Source organism: Glandiceps talaboti, chromosome 19 (assembly GCF_964340395.1).
Source record: "Glandiceps talaboti chromosome 19, keGlaTala1.1, whole genome shotgun sequence".
Lineage (NCBI taxonomy): Eukaryota > Metazoa > Hemichordata > Enteropneusta > Spengelidae > Glandiceps > Glandiceps talaboti.
In genome coordinates, this window is record NC_135567.1 from 18,885,306 (window position 1) to 18,894,329 (window position 9,024).

Below are 9,024 nucleotides of genomic sequence, written 5' to 3' on the forward strand. Positions count from 1 at the left end.
AGGACAGAACCTGATACGAACAGGGAAAGTAAACAACTGAATTGGCACTTGGTACAGCATGTTGGAAGAACAGAGGCTTGTATTACATTCCATCATTTGATAAGAACAGTTTTTGGCAACTTTAAATAATAGTTCACTTCAACGTAACTGTACCTACCTACCTGACAGTTGTTGGTATCACAAATGATCAAATATATCGTACTGCCAGTGGTGTCGTCAAATATACCTTACTACCAGAGTGGTGTCGTCAAATATACCTTACTAACAGTGGTTGCAGACTGATCGACACATCGTCTAGGACTGATTCTTTATATATAGAACGATTGAATGAACTATTTCATCACTACTGTAAAATAGAATGTGTTTATCTTGTGTCCTGTTTTCCATTTCCGTTAAAGATGTAATTTGTTTGTTTCGAATTCTTAGTCGTGAGTATCATACAATTCAGTGAAATATTTGGCAAATTCTTAATTATGGTCATTTCCTCATTTTCTCCAATAAAACACTTTATCATTACATTTTTTATCGCTAAAATACCACCAGCTTTTTTTCAAATGTGATGTGTGTGTATAAAGTAGTACACGCACATCACATTTACACAATGTACTAATGTGATGATATCAACTCATCTTTGTATTACATAATAATAATTGTATATTAAATACTAGTAAGGCCATCTAAAACCGGATTTAAACTGAATGTCTCCGGTAAGAGAATCACTAATACAATGCGTATTTATATTGAATAAACGTCATAACAGGACATTAGCAAGTTGTCACGATCGATGCTAATGACTGTGGCTATGTTGTGTCTGTATCGAACTTTGTCGACATGTCTGGCCGCCAAGGTGGGTTTCGATTCTTGAAACAAGACAAAATTTTCAAGACTAAAGTTTTAGTTTATATTCATTCTCTGTGCCAAATTTGGTGTCTCTACCTTATGTGGTCTATATTTCGTACAGATTTCAATCTGACCTTGCAAGTTCTCAAGTAATGATTGTGGGTACATACGAATGTCAGTGTTGAATTTGCCGTGGCTGGCAAGTTTGTTCTTTTAACCTAAAACAACAAGAAATTTTGAAGACGAAAATGTTTGTTTATACCCATTGTCTGTGCCAAATTGGCGTCTTTATCATATGTGGTACGGATTTCAATTCGAGTAGTTAGAAAACTACTTAGACTGGGATGTAACTCATTGATACTCTGTGCACTGTTTATATTGCGATGGCCTTGAATGTATTTGTACAGTATCCGCACCCATAAGGGGTCATAAAATATTAGACTCGCCAATCAGACTTCTACTGTCTTTCATATGACTACTCAAACAATATACACTCACTGATCTATATTTAGTTTTTCTGTGGAGAATGTGTTTATTATGGGAGTGTGTTTTTCTTTCTTTTTTTTAATTTCCGTTTTTGTGTTTTGAATAAATCTTGGCAACAACATGATTAGAGCCTCCCACAGTTAAGTTACATTCCTGAAAAAGAGAAAGAGCAAATAATTATACCAAAACTGCTACTGTGTGTGGAGTGACGATATGTTATTATCTCTCGTACTAGATCATACTGTTAGACATGAGCTTCGATGTCATTATTGCCCTGATTAGCATGCATGACGTAGTCGACACGACAGTCACGCTGTATTTTCCCGCCAAAATAAGAAACTTCACAAACATATGCAATCAGAATTTTTTTAGGTGTTTTTAAATATAATTCTTGATCATTGGTATCGCTAGTAAATTTACAAAAATAATATATTAGTTACATGGGATTCTGGGCTAAAATCGAGCTCTAATTTCTCCGGAATGTATGTCAATGGTACAGTGTACTAGCGAGGTTGGCCGCCAAATTCATTATTGCAAGTGTGAAATGATTTCAATCGGCCGTTTTTCAATAAAACAAAAACAAGAAATATGCGCAGTAAAAATTCAAAAAAATCCTAATTTTGAAACATAGTGGAAATGATTCTGTAATTCGTATAGATGTCAATTTATTGAAAATTTATTTGCCAAACACGGAACGGATCATGTAACAGTCACTAAAACACTCTATTCACGTTCAAATTTTACATAACAACATACCTACCTTCATAAAAACAGGAATCGATATAACGACATATAAAATCCCCTATTTCTCAAGCGAAAAAAAACCATGTCAGGCGCTCCAACGGTTACTGCATTTATACGATAGCATCTCGGATATGAAGGGAAATCTCATTAACATATTACAATTTGTACACTAGTTCCTCACCTGTGAAGGCAGTCTTCTGATTTCCCCTCGGGTTATTTCTTATTCAAATCATTCACTACATCTTTAAGCGAAATCAACAAATTTTATAAGAGATATGCACTTTGTTATGTTTAACGTATTGTATTGAAATTGTATTGAAATTGAAGTACGCAGCTTAAGATATAGCCTAATTACGAAAATCATTAATTATGCAAATTATTCATTAACACTGTAAGGTTCATCAGCAAACTTTATAGGACATATATGCGTCTCCTAATGGTTAACATATGTACTAATATTGTATTGAAATTGAAGAATACATTCTTAAGATATAGCCTAATTACCGAAATTCATTAATTATGCAAATTGTTAATTAACATTGTAAGCTCAATCAACAAACCTTATAGGACATATGCGCCATGTTATGGTTAAGATATGCACCAAATTATATTGAATTTGAAGTATGCATTCCAAAGATATAGCATAATTACTCAAAACTCAATTAAGTATGCTAATATCTAATTAATGTTCATTGGATGTTTACCATGCATCATCATCATCATCAACATCATCACCACCACCATCTCCACAACCACCACTATGGAATGGTCAGTGGGTACATCACTTACTGGTAAATACCCTTTCGTCTTTTTTGTGTGTGTTTGTCCAGCCCGTGTACATGTAGTCTGCAGATCCGTGGGGAAACACAAAAATAACCCTCCCTACTTCAGTGAAGACAACTGCAGAGTCAATCATGAACAAGTAAATGACATCTGCCCCACATACACACATGCTCTAAAGTACTAAATAAAAAGAACAGTAACTGCCATAAATAGTATGAGTGACAGGTTTGTTGAGAATAACAAGTAAATTGCATCGTCACACCACTTTAGACAAGCTGTCCTGACCAGAAATATTTCTTTCTTCTGTTTGGCCTAAGTTTGTATGAATTCCACTGTATTCAGTTCAAGCGCATATTATAAATTTAGCTTTTAGTTTTAATAGGTTGTTGGCATATTTTCGGTAATTAGATACGGTGGCCACACAAAAGAAAGCTGTTGTTTCTGGTGAGGAAACGTTGCCTAAAGTGGTGTGACAACGCGAATTTTTTTGTTATGATTAGTTCTGCAGTTGTCTTCCCTAGCAATTAATATAGGGAGAGTTATTTTGTGTTTGTCTGTCGGTCGAAACAGGAATGTATACACTTAAACCGGTGACGAAGCAGGGCAATAATATCGTATCACTTCACTGTATTAAAGTTGTTAAACTGTTACGATGCTTATCATGAAGTATGCAAACCTTTTGATGTGTAATTATAGCAATGTTATGTGGGTTTGAATTTTGTTTATTATTTGCCATGGAAACGGGTGTGTATATCCCGCGTTTATAGGGGATCACGAAAGTTGAGTGAAGGCAAGGAGGGCAAGCTTTCATGTGCTGAGAATAAGAGGCGGGCATTTGAACAACATTTTTTGAGAACTAACTTTCCTTGGGACTTGAAAACTCACAGATATAGAGCTAAATTTCTTGCATAAATCATGAAATTGCAAGACTACTAAGATTACGGAAGTCTTCCACTTTAAATCTGGTATTTGATATCATAACTTAATTATATTACTGTACACCATGAAAAGTTAGTATAACATCACCTGTGAGTAAATATGTTTTGTATATGGTGCAATATATCCAATCAAATTGATATTTGGGTCCGCATCTAAAAAGCAGTGCCTCTAAGACTTTCAAGATTTCATCCAGTTACTTTACTACATATGGACATAATCGATTCCTAATTGAAATGTCAAATTATGTATATGTGTGTGTGTATGTATGTATGTATGTGTGTATCATTGTATGTATGTATGTATGTATGTATGTATGTATGTATGTCTGTCTGTCTGTCTGTATGTATGTATGTATGTATGTATGTATGTATGTATGTATGTGTGTGTATGTATGTATGTATGTATGTATGTATGTATGTATGTATGTATGTATGTATGTATGTATGTATGTCTGTCTCTGTCTGTCTGTCGGTCTGTCTGTCTGACTGTCTGTCTGTCTGTCTGTCTGTATGTATGTATGTATGTATGTATGTATGTATGTATGTATGTATGTATGTATGTATGTATGTATGTATGTATGCATGCATGCATGCATGCATGCATGCATGTATGTATGTATGTATGTATGTATGTATGTATGTATGCCGGCCTGTCTGTCTGTCTGTCTTTCTGTCTGTCTGTCCGTCTGTCTGTCTGTCTGTCTGCCACTCCTTCCCTATGCTTGCATCTTTATGTATGTGTTTGATTATGTGTGTATGTCTTTGTGCATGTGTACACATGTTGCTGATGTGTATATCGAAACCGCTAATTTCTCAATCATTCTAACTACATTGTATGATCTGTTTGCCATGCATAATGTATTGGTACTGTACATATATACATTAGTTACTGTATACATTCCAACAATGACACACAGACACTGAAGAACATTAATATGCCAACCCTTTATTTCATTTCATATTCAAGCATTAACTATGCTTTTTATAGATTCCATTTCCACCACCAAACATGTTAGTACACATAAATTCAATTGATTACACATTGGTGAAAGATAACTCCACGCACGCCCATGTTTTCCTTGGACTCTTGTATGTGTTATTGAACTGTATCTGCCAGTGTCTCTAGAGGTCCCTTTCGTTCAAGGATCTGCTGTTGCAATTGCGTCATGACGGCATTGGTAATTTCATCGACCAATATCTTGTCGAGAACTTTCAGAAACCTGTGAATTAATGGATAGATTGAATTAGGTACATACACATACATACATACATACATACATACATACATACATACATACATACATACATATATACATACATACATATATACATACATACATACAGTGCATACATACGTACGTACGTACGTACGTACAATGCATACAATACATACATGCATACATACATACATACATACATACATACATACGTACGTACGTACGTACGTACGTACGTACGTACATACATACATACATACATACATACATACATACATACATACATACATACATGCGTGCGTGCGTACGTACGTACGTACGTACATACATACATACATACATACATACATACATACATACATACATACATACATACATACATACATACATGTATGCAAGCAAATACTTACGGATCAAGGATTTGTTGTTGCTGTTTGGAACTCAGCTCAAGAAAAGATTTACGTAATTGACGTTTTGGTAAATGTCTAGCATCTGTAGTCACAGTTGCCAAGGCAACTAAACAGAGGAGAGCAATCCCGATTTTCTTAGTGAGAACCATTATTACGTCTATAATTATAAAACAAATATATGTAAAGTTTAAAATTTGGTAAATATGTGATATAACCTTTAGTTAATTTTACTTGCAACAGATCAGCAACACACACACACACACACACACACACACACACACACACACACACACACACACATACATACATACATACATACATACATACATACATACCCAGTACATACATACATACATACATACATACATACATACATACATACATACATACATACATACATACATACATACATACATACCCAGTACATACATACATACAGACAGACAGACAGACAGACAGACAGACAGACAGACAGACATACATACATACATACATACATACATACATACATACATACATACATACATACATACATACATACATACATACATACATACATACAAATGCTTAAGGAACTTATGAGAAAGTCCGAATAAATAGAATGATGTAATCCGATGTTGCGAATAGAAATTCTTTTTCAAGGTATTTATGGGCAACATTTCAAAAATCTTGGATAACATTTATTTTTTTCGATCTAAAGTAAGTTTTGAATGGTATAACCAAAATTTAAAGATTTTAATGTATAAAAATGTATTACATTGCAAAGACAATAAAACGGCAAAATTTGTAATGAAAAGCTTATGGTCATAAAGTGGGTGGGGGATATATGAAGATGTCAACTGACTACTGCATCTGCCGACATCAGACCATGGACAAGCAGAACCTGTAACAAACAGGGAAAGTAAACAACTGAATTGGATTAACAACACTTTACTCAGCAGGATGGAACTGCAGAGACTGACATTGTATGATTGTTTGATAAGAACAGTTTTATGATCGTCGTTTTATGACCTTTTTATGTGTAAATGAAATGCCAGGGGAACTGGAAATTTGTTTATGAGGGTGAACTGTTATGTAAAGTGGCCATAAAAACTGTTCTTATCAAATGATGCAATGTAATACAAGTCTCTGTACTTCCAATTAGCCAACATGTTGTGCCAAGTGTTGTTAATCCAATACAGTTGTTTAATTTCCCTGTTTGTAACAGGTCCATGGTCTGATGGCAATCATAGTTCACCACAATATAACTGTACTTACCTGACACTTGTTCGTATCACAAATGATCAAATATATCGTACTACCAGTGGTGTCGTCAAATGTATCTTACTACCAGTGGTGTCGTCAAATATATCTTACTACCAGTGGTGTCGTCAAATATACCTTACTACCAGTGGTGTCGTCAAATATACCTTACTACCAGTGGTGTCGTCAAATATACCTGACTACCAGTGGTTGCAGACTGATGGACACATCATCTAGGACTGATTCTTTATATATAGAACGATTGAATGAACTATTTCGTCAGTACTCTAAAACAGAAATAATGTGTTTATCTTTTATTCTGTTCCATCCATTTTATCCGTTAAAAGGGGTAATTTGTTTATTTCAAATTCGCAGTCGTGAGTATCATACAATTCAGTGATATATTTGGCAAATTTTTAATTATGGTAATTACATTTTTTTCCAATAAAGACACTCTAGTTTTATCAATACATTTTTTCGCTAAAACACCAGCTGTTTCAGTTTCTGTTTTTATTTGGCAAATTCTTAATTATGGTAATTACATTTTTTTCCAATAAAGACACTCTAATTTTATCATTACATTTGTTATCACTAAAACACCAATTTTTTTTTCAATTAGTGTAAATGTAGTGTATGTGTACTATTGTATTACTAATGGTGATGATACCAACACCTCTTTCTATTAAAAAATGATAATAGCAAATTAAATACTAGTTTGGTCATCTAAAAAAAATAATCCGACCGACCCTAGTTTAAGCCCCTAAAAAATCTTTTTGCATGCAAAAAAGTAAAATTTTGAAAATTTTCTTCTAGTTCCGTATACATCCTCATGCCTTTGCGTGTTCTGTGGTCACTTTTTAAAAAAAGCATATTCCAGGAGAAACCATGTTTTTTTTTTAGACATAACAGTATTGTAACTCATTCGTCGACTTAACTTATAATTGTCTTCCTTTCCTTCATTTACACTTCATCAAACTCCTACAGAAGTCTTGTGATTGGCGAGTATCTTATCTTGGGGTCGAAGTAATTTTAAGGAAAATAAAATTCTGACCTATCAACGTTATTTTTTATGTCATGTTATGGGAAACAGACATTTTTTTTATTTTGCCTAAATTGCCCATAGTTTATTTTTATAGTGTATTCAGTCTATAGAACTCTTTGTCCTTAATTGATAGCATACAATAATTTAGATATTTGAAATTTGATATTAACATCATTAATGCAAAGTACGATGAATGTATAATTTAAAATTTTCAGAGATGATGGTGGTGGTTGTGGTTGTGGTGGTGGTGGTGGTGATAGTGGTGATGATGATGATGATGATGATGATGATGATGATGATGATGATGATGATGATGATGATGATGATGATGATGATGATGATGATGATATGATGATGATGATGATGATGATGATGATGGTGCTGGTGTTGTTGTTGTTGGTGGTGGTGCTGATGATGATGATGATGATGATGATGGTGGTGGTGGCGGTGGTTGTGGTGGTGATGGTGGTTGTGAGGATGCTGATAATGATTATGATGATGATGATGATGATGATGATGATGATGATGATGATGATGATGATGATAGTGATGATAATGATGATGATAATGATGATGATGATGATGATGATGATGATGATGATGATGATGATGATGATGATGATGTATGATGATGATGATGTATGAGGATGATGATGATGATGATGATGATGATGATGATGATGATAAAATTGTTTATTACAGCTTCTATTCTGCACTATTAAGAGGTTCAGTTATGGCATGAAAATATACATGGTACGAGTAACGAACAAGCCCCTTAGCCCAGTCCGATAATGTTTCGGCCAAAATTGTATATACCGAACTTCCTGAAACAACGCTCGCATTCGCAAGACATTCACATGTCCACACATACCAAATTCATTAGAAAAATCGCCACTTGCTCATTGTTGTCACGTATTTTCATAGAAGAATCGCTGCGTTGTTCACTGTACATTCAAATTTGACAACAGGCACCACGAAGTTAGGGGGCCTTTCATACCATACCCTAGCCTGTCTCCATGGTTGAAATTTTGAAGTAGGTACCGTAATGGCTTATTCTCATTTCACAGTGACATAACATGTTGTATGTAGAACAGCCAGAGTGAGAGTGAATATAGGTCATTCACTCGATGTCAGCTCCAAGATGCATCGCGCGTATCTCAAACTATGGTTGTATTCTGTTCACAGATGGGGGGAGGGGGGGGGTGCACCCTCATCTCGGATGGATGGTTGCTCCACCAGATTTACAACACAGATTCAATGACATATTTACCCTGGTAACTTATCAGTAAAAGTGAAGGATTAGGTATTTATTTAGGATTTTT

At 34.6% G+C, this 9,024-nt stretch overlaps 2 long non-coding RNA genes across 3 annotated transcripts in view; both read right to left on the reverse strand.

Annotated features, from left to right (window-relative positions):
• The window catches only part of LOC144450311 (uncharacterized), a 5,220-nt gene extending 4,901 nt beyond the window's left edge, over nt 1-319 (reverse strand). Inside the window, exon 1 of one of the 2 annotated variants that reach the window (XR_013482222.1) lies at nt 162-319. This is a non-coding gene — a long non-coding RNA (uncharacterized LOC144450311). Of the gene's footprint in view, nt 1-157 lie in introns of both variants that reach the window. The other variant, XR_013482223.1, reaches the window with a different exon arrangement.
• A 4,421-nt stretch (nt 320-4,740) lies between these two features.
• On the reverse strand, nt 4,741-6,866 carry LOC144449876 (uncharacterized). Its single transcript, XR_013482182.1, has 3 exons — nt 6,676-6,866; nt 5,419-5,575; nt 4,741-5,011 (listed from the first exon to the last, which is right to left on the reverse strand). It is a non-coding gene; the product is annotated as an uncharacterized LOC144449876 (long non-coding RNA).
• Between the last annotated feature and the right edge of the window lie 2,158 nt (nt 6,867-9,024).